The sequence below is a fragment of the Calidris pugnax genome, unplaced genomic scaffold (assembly GCF_001431845.1).
Source record: "Calidris pugnax isolate Ruff unplaced genomic scaffold, ASM143184v1 scaffold70, whole genome shotgun sequence".
Lineage (NCBI taxonomy): Eukaryota > Metazoa > Chordata > Aves > Charadriiformes > Scolopacidae > Calidris > Calidris pugnax.
In genome coordinates, this window is record NW_015090862.1 from 11,802,922 (window position 1) to 11,817,107 (window position 14,186).

The following is a 14,186-nucleotide window of genomic DNA, read 5'->3' on the forward strand; positions in this document are numbered from 1 at the left end:
ACAAAAAAAAACAAACAACACCAGCTCCCACCACCTAAACACACAACAACCTCCAACCAAAAAACCATCACCCACCCACACAGCACCCCACCACAAACCAGTAATCTTGGGCACTAGAGCATGCCCTGAAGAACCATGTCTACACGTTTCTTAAATACCTCCAGGGATGGTGACTCCACCACCTCCCTGGGCAGCCCATTCCAATACTGGATAACCCTTTCAGTAAAGAAATGTTTCCTAATATCCAACCTGAACTTCCCCTGGCGCAACTTGAAGCCGTTACCCCTTGTCCTATCATCTGTAACTTGGGAGAAGAGACCGACCCCCGTCTCTCTACAGCCTCCTTTCAGGTACTTGTACAGAGCGATAAGGTCTCCCTTCAGTCTCCTCTTCCCCAGACTGAACAACCCCAGTTCCCTCAGCCTCTCCTCGTAAGACTTGTGCTCCAGACCCCTCACCAGCTTTGTTGCCCTTCTCTGGACCCGCTCCAGCACCTCAATGTCTCTGCAAAAGGCTCCTAGATGTTCTCAGGCTTGCACTTGAGCAAGGTGTAATCAAGGATTATCCACCCAAGTTGAACTTTGGGAGACTGGAGGCACTTTTCTCTCCAGCTCTCAACCGTCCATCAGTTCACTCAATAGCTCTAAACAGCAACTTCCTCCAAGCACAACCATCTTTTTTCAACAACTAATACCACATGCTCCTCAAGTGAGAAATGATTATTTGATTTAGGATGCTCTTAAATTATAAGCAGCCCGCAGTTATTTTAAGTGTATGTTGGATCTTTTTCTCAGTGAAGATTAATGCTACTTTTGCCATGGGGTTATATAAGAAGGAAACATTTGTGCAACAGCAATTTTTAACACTTTGCCCGGATTGATTTATGTGTTTATTTGTTTTCAGCTTTTTGGGAACCCATAAATGATGTCCTTAGCCTTCAGAGGGAATACCAACATCCAGTAATTTATGAGTGGCTAAAAGCAAGAGTGTTGAGGGAAGATTATTTGTCTCTTGACCATAACTGAGTGGGCTAGATTGAATAAATCAGTTTGCATGAACTAAGCTGAGCATAAAGATTCGAAGACAATATGCAAAGCAAGTAAAAAAAGCAAGCAGTAGGTTAAAACCAGAGATTAAACTTGCCTGTCTGCCACAGGTACGTAGGAGAAATCATGCTCATAGGAAGCCAGAGTTATTGAAATAAAGTATTGATTTTCTGCTGAAAGAACTGTAAGTATAAAAGGACAATTAATTTTTAAATGAAGGTAGTGGTCATATTATTGCTCTCTGGATATAGAAAGAAGCTCATCTGTCTATATTTATCTGCAGCATTTGACTCTGTGCTCAGAGGCAGTGAGTTTTTTAATCAAAACTTGATTGTTAAGAATGTTAGAGCATGATTAAATGTCCAGACTCCTCTTTTATAGATTTGAACTTCAAATTGAAGGTGAGTTCATTTCACACACAAAAGACATTCCTGAAGCAGCACTTTACCTTCCTTCCCAGCCATTCACCTCTACTCCCTCACCCAAGCAACATCCCATCCTGCTCAGTCCCCTCACCTGGAATTTGGGGTCATCATTGGCTTGTTCTCCTCTCCAGACCTCGTATCCTACATCTTAAAACTCCATACCAGCATCTCAGAGCAACCATCTCTGCAGGCATCCTGAAAACAATCAGGCAGGCTCTTACCACTTCACAGCTTTAATTAGTACAACCTCCTCTCCTCCAGCTTTGACAAATGTCTCACCCTACCACTGCTCCAATTAGTACCACAGTCATTAGCTCCTGCCTTCAGAGCTTCCTCCAGACACGTGTGAGCCACCTCCCCTTTCAAGGGCCACAATATCCTCTTCCCACCATCTATCTCCATTACCAGAAGGCCAATCCATGCTTCTCTCTGGCCCTTGTTCCAGCATCTGACACTTGGTCATCACCCAGATCTCCTTCAGAAATGGGAGAGGAGCCCTGCAGTGGTTGTCTGCAAAGTGAACCTCACTGTCCGGCTGATACTCAAGGTGCTGTGTCCCTAGCCATTACCTGTCTCACCATGTACTCTCCAAGCCAAATGTTGTCTTTTCTTCACACTAAGACTCTAAATTCCCTGCAGCAGTTGCTGTCATTTTGGTCTATTTGTCTCACAGACCTTAGCATGGTAAATATGGTCCATGGGAAAGTCGTGACACCCATATAGCAATGAATAGAAGTAAGGGTTTAAGCAATCTTTCTATGAGTTGGTGAGTGGTGCTGCTGAGCAGCAGTCAGGGCTGTCCACTCTCTCATGTCCATTCTCTGGCTTAATTAGGACTGTAAGCATGGAAATTCATCAGATATTGAGTACCCCAAGAAAAGAAACAAGTTTTCTTGCCTGTTGTCTGACTGTGGTGGTGGGGCAGGGTTTGAGGAGCTCTACATGTCGTCTGGGTTCTGGGCTGTAAGAAACTTCAGAAAGGTAACAAAATTGAGTGAGGAAATGGGTTTTCCGTCCAGCAAGTTTTAAGAGTGTGTCAGGCTGAAATTATGTTGTGTGCATGGAAAAAAATATTATCCCTAATCAGACTAAAAAAACCCAAATAATTAACAGTTTAAGTCCTAGTATATCAGTTCGGATCGATCAAATAGTTTAAGCAACTGAAAAGTTTCACTTACTTCAATTCTGGCCATTTTTGTAAAAGAATGTAAAAAAATAATAATCTGAAAACTAAAGATGCAGATGCCTGAGCAGTATCAATTCAGACCGAGCTGATTTTTCACTATAAATTAAAAATGGATTATTTTTTTTGCTTCTTTAAGAAGAAGTAAGGATACAATAACTTTGGGCTCAAATGTTGTTCTTTGTATCATGAATGTTCTTCTAGGGAATGTCTGACAGATAAATCCATCTCGCATATGACTGTATCCGATTGCCTCAGGCTGTCACTGGAGCAATTCCCAACTGCTTAACGAGTCTGTAACGCCCACATCCTGCATGATGAGCAATGGTGAATTATTTTTTTTTTTCCTTCCAGAACACACTGGTGAGGAGAACTGCTTCCAGGTCTGGGTGGCCATGAACCTGAGTGGAGCCTGAACGCCGTTAAAGCCACACTGACTAACAAAACTTTAAAAATATGACTACAGTCAGGATTTTAACTCCACAATGCTGCTATGCCGGGATGTGACAGGCTTCCTACCCAGGTCTGGAAGGTAGGGATCTGCTTGCATCTATGAAAACGCATCATTTCCCATCCCTCCCCGTCCTGCACATCTATTGTTTTGTGAAAGGAGTGCAGAAGAAAGGAAAAATAAGATTTTGAAATCCATCCTATGGGTTGAGTGGAAACATGATTAGCCAGCATAGAAACTGGTATGGTTTAGACCAGCTCTCTGCAATGTATGTGGCACATCACTGCCTTATATTTAAAGTGACAGTGCCAAGATTGTCAGGTTCGGGGAGGGGGGGGAGGGTGGAATCCTATGTGTTTTGAAGTATATTGCATAGGTAAGAATGACTGTGAAATTCAGCCACTCGGGTGAGCACAAGCATTATATAGTCTCTAACAGAGCTGGCATACTAAAGAGGATGCAACATATCTTTGTCTGCTTGTGTACATAAGGTCATAAAAAAGGAATATATCCTCTCTTTTGTGGCAGCCCCTCATGAAAAGAGCACTGGGAAACACAAAACAAAGAGCAGAGCAAAGACCAAATGCTCAAGACAGATTCTTCATCAAGGTACTCAAGTTCCTTATCCCCAGGCCATGGTCCCTGACTGCTGTCACACATGACTGCAGGGGTTCCTGGCCATAGAAAAAGTCAGGCAAGAACAAGCCAGGGGGGACCAGAGCATCAAAACTAGATGATGCTGACCCCCTGAAGAGATACAGCTGCTGCCTGGTCCTAGACCTTTGCAATCCACAGAGAGCCAAGTGCAGAGCATCACTTCTGGTACTGAATTACCCTGCCCACCACAAGCCAGCACAGCTCCACCCCTGGGAAGTTGCAGCCACAGGGACAGCAATTTCTTAAATGCCATTGCTATTACTGCTTGCCACTGTCTGACCACCAAGCTCCCAAGTTGCACCCACAGGATGAAATACTACACTGAGCTTCTGCAAAAGCTCTGGGCTGGTTTCAGGCCACCAGCATTTCTGGGCAATTCTAGATGGCCCTGTCAGACAGTCCCACAGCCCTCTCCAAGAGACCACCTGCGGTGCCCATCTATCCTCAGAGCCATTAGAGGGGGAGAGATTGTACTGAAGCACCTGGGGATGCACAGAAGAGCACACGCTCATAAAACTGCTAAACTGCTCAATAATCTGAACCAGGGATTGCCCTTCTTCATCTGTTGGCTTTGTTTAAACCAAATTGTGTTTTCAAAAAAAAAATCTGAAGAAATTAAAAAATATCGTTCTACAGCTGGGTGCTGACAAGCTGGAAAAAAGTAATTTTCTACAATTCAGCTATTCAGAGAAAACTTGATCATTCAAGTGTGAACCTTTATAATTGTTTCTACTAATCTTTTTTTTTTCTCCCCCTACACACATGCTGTCAACATCAGCTGTGCTGGTAAATAAGAGCAAAGCATCCAGCCAACCAGTCTGTAGCTGGAGTGAGAATGAGTTTCAGTAACATTGATGGGTTTCACAAGGCAGACTGGGACCTGCAAAACCATTCTGCTCCCACACAGCACATCCCCTAGGGCCAAGACAGATGTATAGCCAGGGCCTCCTCCAGCATGAACCAACTCTGCTTCAACCTATAAGACATTTCCATAGCCCCTCCAAGCCTGGCTGGACTGCTGGGCACCAAGGAAATGAAAGGGGAGGTTGAGGTGCTGGTCAAGGATTTGTCAAATAAGCAGAACAAGTTGTTCAGCTATTACAGAGATGGAAGACCACATCATCATCATGCACAAGCACAGCTCTCTGTGCTGGGAGACACCAGGCACGTTGGATATTCACCTGGGAACAAGCTGGTTCCCTTCCTCTGCTCTGGTGCATCCACAGGCAGATCCCTGCCTGCAGCGGTGCTAACAGCCTTTTAGGAAATATAATCAAACAGCACATCCATGGTAAAATCAGGGAGCTAGACTTTCTCAGGAGGAACCAGCCCTGGTGAACACATGCAAATAACTCCTTTCGCATCTGGGGACCATCTCCTGCTGGTCCCCTGGTCTAGAACAGCGGTGTGCTCCAGTAATAATAAATTAAACTGGAGACAACTGCCTCAGAGACAATCCCCCATTTCCAGCACCAAGATCTGTTCAGTGCCGCCAACTGCCTCTGCATGGCCAAGCCTGCTGACATGCAATTGCAATAACTAGCAGTGCAGAACATCACCAAATGCTGCCTGATGCCCAACCCACCACACAACTCAGCTGGGCACTATGTTGATGCAGCTCTGACAAGCTGGACCTGTGGAGGAGGTTTCCCCCTCTGACAATGCTGGTGCCCAGGCAGATTCAAGTGAGCAGTCAAGCTGTGAGCGAGGAGGGCAGCTTGGGACACCAAGTCCTTCTGGCCAGCCCCAGGAAATACATTCTCCATCACTAATGACTTAATGCAGAATAGCAGTCACAGAATAGAAATGTCATCAAGTTTATGGGAAGAGCAGAAGGAGGAAAGACATGAGATTTATACAAAAATTAAGAATACAGCTTCTTGGAAAAAAATATTTATACTCCTACTGAAAATGATGAGCTTTTGGCAAAACAGATCAACCTAAACCTGAAACCATTCGATTCAAGCTGTCAGTGTGATTTCCTGTGTGATCTACAGCTCGGATGCCATACGCTTTCACTCTGCTCTCTGGGTAACAGCTTTTGCCTGCCGTATCCTTCCCATAGCACGATTTTCTCTTCCAGTAGGAGGGGGGCTCTGTGATAGCTCTGGCGTTTCATCGGAAACATGGTCCATCCACAGTCCTGTGGGCAGCAGCAAGCAGAAGGATGCAGCACTTGAACCACAACTCCCATGAGATTGTGAGATGACATTCTGAGGAGAAAAATCTCAAAGAGATGAATCTCTACCAGAAAGCTCAGATCATTTTCTGAGTAAATGATTCATCTCTCCGAAAAAAGTACATTTGATTGAAAATGCAGTTTTTCCCTCCGAGATCAGCACTGATAGAAATTACCAGCTAGTTCTGATATTTTGCAGGGGTAACTTAGTGTGAAATAACACCACATGGTACAATAGCCAAAGTGTCAGGAGGGAAAAATCAGACCCATCCTTGTTGGACCTTCACAAGAGTACTTCACGAAGGATGGAGCTACATTAGTAGTTTTGACAACCTTTTTTTTTTCCTTCCGCTCCACAAAAAAGTATCCACACTTAATACTCAGCCTTGCTGACAAAGTCTTAACTCTTCTTCACTAAACGAAGCTATGAACTGTGATGTAAGATCTCTTGGCAGTTGAAATAGAGTGGTAATAGAGTTTTCTGGGAAAAAGTGTTTTCTCTGATCAGATCAGGTGAGCATTACAAGACCTCACTCCTCAGTGATTTTGTCTTGAGCCCAAACTTGCTGGTCCATCCTAACATTCTGACTGGTAAATACCTATGATGGCTGCTTGATTTAATTCACTATGTGTCATCAGCTTCTCTTTCATCTCCCCACTGCAGGACTGGCTGTTACAGTAATTTCTGTGCTTTCAGAAAATTAAAAATATCTGCTGTCCTTGTGCTTAAAATAGACTAGAGAGCCCGGCTGATTTATACTTGCCTTGTAGGATCTAGGAGGTGGTGAAATTGGAAAACAACTTGAAAGGGTAAATTATGAAACAGAGAAGGAACTGTGAACTTTTAAAACAAAAGAACTTCAGTTCACCCTGGGAAAAATTCTCAGAGCATAAGAGTTCTGGAGTCACTGGGACACCCACTCGCAGCTGGCACAACATGACACTGCAAGAACACCATGACCCAGCCAGATGTGAGTTGCTACTGAAATATCCCTGCCAGCAGCATCAGCTCACTGGAAATATAACTGGGCAAGCTTGGCTGTGGAGACAGAATCTGTACCTGGGGCTTCCTCACTGCATTAATGCAGCTATAGAGAGCAACCTGCCCATTTCATCCCCAAGTTTCACTCAATTCTCCCTATGGCTCAGTATCTTTTCTTTCCCATCTCTTATCTCCAAATGAATCAGGGATTGGTTCTCAGATTGATTATTGCATTTGATGTGAATGACTTTTGCTGTGCTTGTTTTAAAGAAGCATTCCATATTCCAGTTCTTTTACAGTAGTAACCTGCAACACTGCTACTTCCCACCTTAACCCAAGCTGGATGTCAGGAAAAGTTTCCCCCATCCCTAGGCAGTGACTCAGTTCCACAAGTCAGATACAAAGTAATTTGGTGTTAGCAGCTGATGAGCTATCCAGAGGCAAACTTGCAGATGCAGAAGGGAGACCATTTCTGCTGAAGCCATTTTGCTTCTGGATTCAGATGAGATCAGAAGATACCTTCGGCTACACAGACATCCGCAGCAAATAAAGTAATCCTTGTACTAATCACATAGTCCCCTGTACCTCTTTGGGCAATAAAACACCCACTTAAAAATTATATTGCTCCTAAAAATCTTCTATTGCCTGGAGAACCTGTGAGCACCAGAGATTAAATGTTATAGAAAATAAGTATGCATAATTTTCACTTTCCTTTGTGCCAATAAGAGACAGGGAATGTTTGGACAGAGAGGAAAATTGGGATAGAAACAGTCTGCTCTGCCATTTGTCTGCTCTCTCACACTAGCAGAGGAGAGGAAATATTTCTGTGATTGGGAAATGCTGAGACAAGAGCAGTGTCTGTACCTCTTTTAAGAGATGATATTTCAAGTGGATAGTGTTCATTCACCACTGCTTCTCTTTTCTTTGTTAACTTCCCTCTTTATTGCCTAATATTTTAGCAAGAAGCATTCATGGGCTAAATTAAGGTGGAAATGAGGTTTCTCCTGTTCACAGCTCTCTCAGTTACTCCGAGCTAAGACTTTTCCAGCAGGTTTATTTCTCAACAAGAATATACCACAGAGACTTTCTGTTTCCAGTTCTACCCCTGAGTTTCCCCATACTCAGGAGCAGCAGTCACTTGTGTCTGACACCGTGTTTGTTTTGCAGGTGGTTGATGATGTTAGGAGCAAATATAAACCCAGATGAAGAGCGGCATAAGCAATGGAGGGACCAACCCCAGAGCCTGTCTACGTTGATGTGGACAAGGGACTGACCTTAGCATGTATTGTCTTCCTCTGCCTCTTCTTGATTGTGATGATTATTCGCTGTGCCAAAGTCATCATGGACCCTTACAGTGCCATCCCTACATCCACATGGGAGGAGCAGCATCTCGATGACTGAAAGGACTACACTAGACAGAGCCATAAAATGCTGCCATCCAGGAGGTCTTTTCCTACCGGGAAGGCCGACACACAAACAGCCATTTTCAGATATGCAGGGTAACGGCGATATATCCAAGAGCACATAGTGTAAATGATTCTTGCTCAACAGATCAGGATATCAGCAAGCCATTCTGGCAGCACAGTTTAATACTATGCAGCAACCCTTATTTTACTGAAATCGGTTATCATTGTAACTCAAGTAGCACAAGACTCTCCAGAGTTTTCCTAATATAACTCTTGGTCTCACACAGTTTGTCCTCCCCTCACTATCTCCCACAAATCCAGGGTAACCATCAGAATTTGGAAAAGCAACAAGAACATTTTGTCTTTCCTGGAAATAGATTGCTTCAAATATCTTCCTCAGCTGCTATATTTGTTTCAAAAAAGGCTCAAATTTTATAATTTTTTTTATCACAGAGCATCACTAAGTAGAAGCGCTAAAGCACCTCTGGTTACATCGGGTTATACGAACAGATTTATTCCAAACTTCCTTGATTCTGCACATATGGTTCCTACCCCACTGGAGTCATATTTCCAGCAATCAGAACACAGAAGAACTCAGATTACAGGTCCCAAAGGGGTCATGGACCACTGTTGACCCTGTAGCTCCATTTTGCTCTGTCCTACTCAAGCAACCACTACACATTTTATCATCTGCCACAGGCTCATGGATTAGCCAGATGAGCTTCGTAGCCACCAGAACTACATCGAGCTTACTGTGATTTTTCAAAGAATGATTCCACATGCAACTTCATCCATCTTTCATTTCAGGTGCACCTCAGTGGGATGACACACAAATAGAATGACAAAGACAATAAGGAAGGAGACATTGTTCCAAGCTTGTCACTGAGCCAGAGTCCTCAGCATAGCAGCTACAGTAACATACAATAATACGCATTCTACCTCGGAGAAATTCAGCACCTTTAAAAGAAGAATTTTTCCACAAAATTGTAAGGTGAATAGCTGTACATTTCCTTCTCCCAACTCATTAAGACAGCCATTATGCAAGAAGGCATAAATGAACAGGGAAGCTTTAGAAATTTACTATTTACCTTTGGAAGAGTGGGGATTAAGGGGTTCTGGCATCCTCTATCTCCCAAATTTCAAGCTTTGCTCATAGTGGCCTTTTTTAGTGACATGTTTGGTTTAAGGGATTGTAAGGAGTTGCTGAAACAATACTGAGTAGGTTCTGCAACCACAACAAGCATCATAAGCAAGCAAGACTTGAAAGCACAGATTTGCAAGTAGGACCTTTCACTATTTCTCCTCTTCCCTACCATCCTGACCTCTAGATTGTTGCCATGAGGCAACGCACAGCAGGTGAGAAAGATGGAGCCAAAGGCTGGGGCAAGGAATCAGGATGTAGACTTTGAAGGTTACTATTCTCAGCTCCAATGATCACACAAGTCACTTCTTTACGTGCCTCAGTCTACTTATCAGTGAAATGGGTACAGCAATATTAACCTGTCTCACACTGAAAACAAGTCTGTCTCATAATACCAGAAAGCACCTGGGGAGCCCTAGACAAGGATACCGAAAAAAAAATACACTAATTTACAATTCTTCCTTGTGAAGCTAATGGGGAAGATCTGCATCTCAGTACAGAGTGAGGGCATTTCTCCCCAGACAGAGGACTTGTCCAGATCTCCGCTTACTCCCTCATAAGTATTTCAGCATTTTGAGTCACACCAAATGGCACCTGGCTTTGTTACATATTCCACTGATTTCTGAGGACAGTCTGGATGTGAGGTGCTCAGCACTGATTACAGAGTTCCCAAAATAGCAGGCTATGAGGCACGTGGAGATTTTTGCATGAATCTTTTTCACTGCACAATTTTTGCTGATCTCTGTTGTAGGAGACCCCATTCAGGAGGCAAGAGATTTGAGGATTAGCTTTAATTCTGCTATTCTCTACCAAGAGACCTCCACTGCTTCAGTTACCCACTGCAGATTGCTCATCAGGCTGTTATTTAACCTCAATTTCTGCTAGCCAGTTAATCACCAGTTACAGGACCTTTTCAAGTGTGAATGTTAATGTTCACCATACTTTGAGCAAATGCATTGGTCTCTTTTCTTCATGATTGCATCTATCTGTACTATAGGAATGGAGGCCTTGGCTAAAAGGAGATTGCTTCTCTTCCCTAGGATAAAGTTTCAAACCCATTTTTTTGTTGGTAAATCTCATATCCCACCTTTATACTAGTGGAGTTACTTATAGAATAAACAAACAAAACCCAAAATAAATCTATTTCCAGGTTAGAGGTGCTTTCAGTTTGCCAATCACTCAGCTGTGCTCACAGCTGATGCAGAGCAAGAGCAGAGCTTGTCATCACTCCTCCCAGTGCTAATGCTCCACTCAGTGTTTTTCTGCATGCAGAACTCTTTGGCTTTGTCACACATCACCGATAAGCCCCCCCTGTTCAGCTTAGGACTTATGCACATGTTTAAGTTTAAGCTCCTGAGCTGGACTATGCAGAGAGTGGGGTTGGTCACGTGCAGTGTCCTTGGCAGGGTAGGGACAGCAGAGCACAGCCCCTGCAGGAGCAAAGCCTGCGTGAGAGCAAAGGGTTACAAACGCTGGGGAAGCAAATTAACAAGTTTGCTTTGCAAAAGTGTTTGCCGCATCTTTTTTCACTGTTTGCCCAGCTGTACAAGCCATTTTATGGATTTTCCTGAAGATCCTAAAGGAAAGATCCCTATGGGTAGCTCTTTTTTCTAATAAAAAGGTACTTATCTTCCTAGCATAACCCGTCAAGTCCATCCTGCTGACAAAAGATCTCCATAAGCATCTACATATTCATGTCCAATTTTTTTACATCACTGTGTAGAAGTCAACGCAATTGTTTTTATACAGCTAATGTAAATGCGTTCTGGTTTCTGCCTTCCCCCAGCGGTTACAATCACACAACCTCACCACTCTGACCAAAAGCAATACTGAACATCGTGCCAAAAGCAGAAATATTATCCTCCTTGCATTCAGAGCCGGGGCTTGCCCACCTGAGGTGGGAAACTGCAGCTCCTGCCCGACACCCACAAAGCCACCCTTGTGGCCAGTGGAAGGTCTGTCCCAGCAGGGGCTGCGTCGCTGGGCTTGGCAGTCATTTCAGCTGCATGCAACAAGTGCCTCTGCTAACTTTGGTTCTTTTTTAATCATTACGCCATACTACCAGCAACTGCACTCAGAGGAAATAATTCAAACTTGTTGCAAATGTATTTATCCAAGGCAATAAACAGCTTCAACACGGAAACTCTTCTTGTTGTCTCTGTTGTGGTTCACTGCTAGTTGCCAGGACCTCTTTAAAACCACCCACCCACAAAAACCACCACAAACATGATTTTCAAGAAAGACAGGGGTTCCTGACAGCCCTCCTTGAGGGACAGGAGCAGAGAACTTCCCCCTGTGCAGCAACACCACCACAGACTCTCAGGACAGAGCTGATGGAGCTGGAAGTGTTCCCATGGCTCTGCAGGGAGGTCAGACCCTCCAAAGTGGCTGTTTCAGGTCATTCCCTTGGTCGGGAAGAGCACTGAGCTGAGCAGAGCCACAGTTCGGTGGGGGACTGCAGCAAGCTGTATTTCACCAATTCCTTATCAGTAACAAATTGCATGCCAAAAGAAATAGGGCCACTGAGACTGGAATCCCTCCCGCTGGCAACTGGAAAATGAGGAGTGTGGAGCATCTGCAGGGTCTCTTTGAAGAAGCCACAGTGTATGGAATATGTTGAGTAAAAAGCACCCAGGGAACTCCTCTTGAAAAAGACAAAGAGACAAATTGCTATTTCTTTCATCTCATAAGAGGACTCCGTTGCCTGAAAGCTGGGCATTTTATATCTCCTTGTCCCCACAGTGAGTCCTCTGGCAGAAGGACCTTTGTGCCTGCAACCCAGTTTGCTGCAAAGACAAAACCTCACTGATAGAGTATTAACCACGTGCTAGTGAGAAGCAGAGGCTGGAGTCTTTATGCTGTTTTCAGAGCAGCTACTATGGCTAAAGTAAGAGCAGACCTGAACTGAAGCCAGCAGTGGCTGAATTTGGGCAGACACCCTGGAGAACTGGGAGCATAAAGGTTTTTCTGAAAAAAAAAAAAACCCAGGGACTGACATAAGCCAGGAAACTGCACAAGTAATGCTGCTGCAACCTGTGCCGTCCAAAGATGTCCCCATCTTGCAAGGGCAGATCATTACAGGTCTCAGTGGGCAACTCCAACCCATGTTACTAGAGCTCAGAAGTCAAGTCAGCTCAGGATGTAGGTGGGGAAAGTGCTGTGCTCAGACTCCAGCAATCTCCACAGCAGCCACAGGGAGGGTGGTGAGGACAACAGGCTTCAGGTATTTAACCAGTTCACTTTAGAAGCTGGTTTCCCAGCAAACAGCGGGTGCATGAGAGACAAAGGCAGTGATTTTTCCAGACAGCCCCAAATTAAACTTTCATGGAGCCGGACTGATGCTGGTTCCCTGAGCTACCTGCAGGTTTCATGCAGTCCCCCATTAGTGCTTAGTGATAGCTGAGCCTACTCAGCCTCAAGCTTCTCCACCTGGAGAGACTCAAGGAGAGCAGTGACACCATGACATGCATGTGGACTGGGCATTACTGCTGGGGCAAGGAGCCAGCCAAAGGAGCTGCCACCTCTGCAGTTTGGCATCTTTAAGGTCAACGTGGCAATGCACGGAGTGACAGCCACACACCAGCTCCCTACTTCGCACCCAGCTCGGTCCCAGTCTGTGGTGGTGCAGGATCTGAACCCACCACCAACACAGCAGCACCCTTGGCTTCAAACCACTTCTTGAGGTTTTACATCTCAGGTGTCTTGATTTAAATAAAGTATATTAAATCCCCAATTTTAACTATGTCTTAATGCAACAGTGGGAATTCTTGATTTCAGCAACATTCTTTTGCATTTGCACTATTTAATTTTTAAAACTGTTTTCATTAAAAATGGTTGATGCCCTTTGGCCACTCCTTGCTAACCAGAACTAAAACACTGCTTGACATATAAAGCAATAGACAGTTTAAGATTCCTCGTTACATTTATTCTCAGGGTCTGATTCAGTCCATAATAGCATTAAGAAACGTTGAATGATACACTTCTTAGCTACAAAGCTCCATGTTTTGTACTGGGGCTTGGCCAAGCAGCTTCCAAAGAGAAATCAGAAATCAGTCACAAATGTATTAAAATTGCATTAAGTGTGCTGAAGCCATAAGGAAAGCAGAGTTTTTTGAAACATCCTACCCTATGTGGACCTGCTTTGGCAGGGGGGTTGGACTGGATCTCCAGAGGTCCCTTCCAACCCCATGTGATTCTGTATTTTATATTTAAGGCTACTTGGATTTCTCAAGCAGCAGCCTCATTGCCACTGGAGAAAAAATGAAGTGCCTGGTAGGGGCAAGCAGGGAGCAGAGCTGGGCAGCCCACCAGCCCCTAAGGCAAAGCCCAGAGCCACCTCTGGAGCAGGGTCCTGGGACACAGCAGCCCTGGGACATCCATCGCCCTGCAGAGCAGTGGAGCTGCCAGTGCTGAGCCCTGAAACACATCTGCCCTGGATGCGGCACACAGCGAGAAGGGGGACAAGGGTGTGCTTGCACCTCCCAACCAGTCCCTTAGTATTCATTGACAAAGGTGTCAATTCCACAGGCTGACCCAAAGGGTGCTCAGCTGCCACCAGGAACTTCTACTCCTGCAGCCTTTCCCTTACACATTAACCATGTCTACCCCAGCTCTGTTAGAGCTACCGATTAGACAATATGGAGCAAATGGAGTAAAAAATTAGAAAGCACAGGTCTGCAATCAAAACTTCACAGAAAACCAAACGTGTGTGCAACA

At 44.5% G+C, this 14,186-nt stretch overlaps 1 long non-coding RNA gene across 1 annotated transcript in view; it reads left to right on the top strand.

Annotated features, from left to right (window-relative positions):
- LOC106889399 overlaps positions 1–11,594 on the top strand; it is a 38,526-nt gene extending 26,932 nt beyond the window's left edge. The window contains exons 2-3 of the long non-coding RNA XR_001412301.1: positions 3,009–3,186; positions 8,091–11,594. This is a non-coding gene — a long non-coding RNA (uncharacterized LOC106889399). The remainder of the gene's footprint in view (positions 1–3,008; positions 3,187–8,090) is intronic.
- The last annotated feature ends 2,592 nt before the right edge of the window (positions 11,595–14,186 follow it).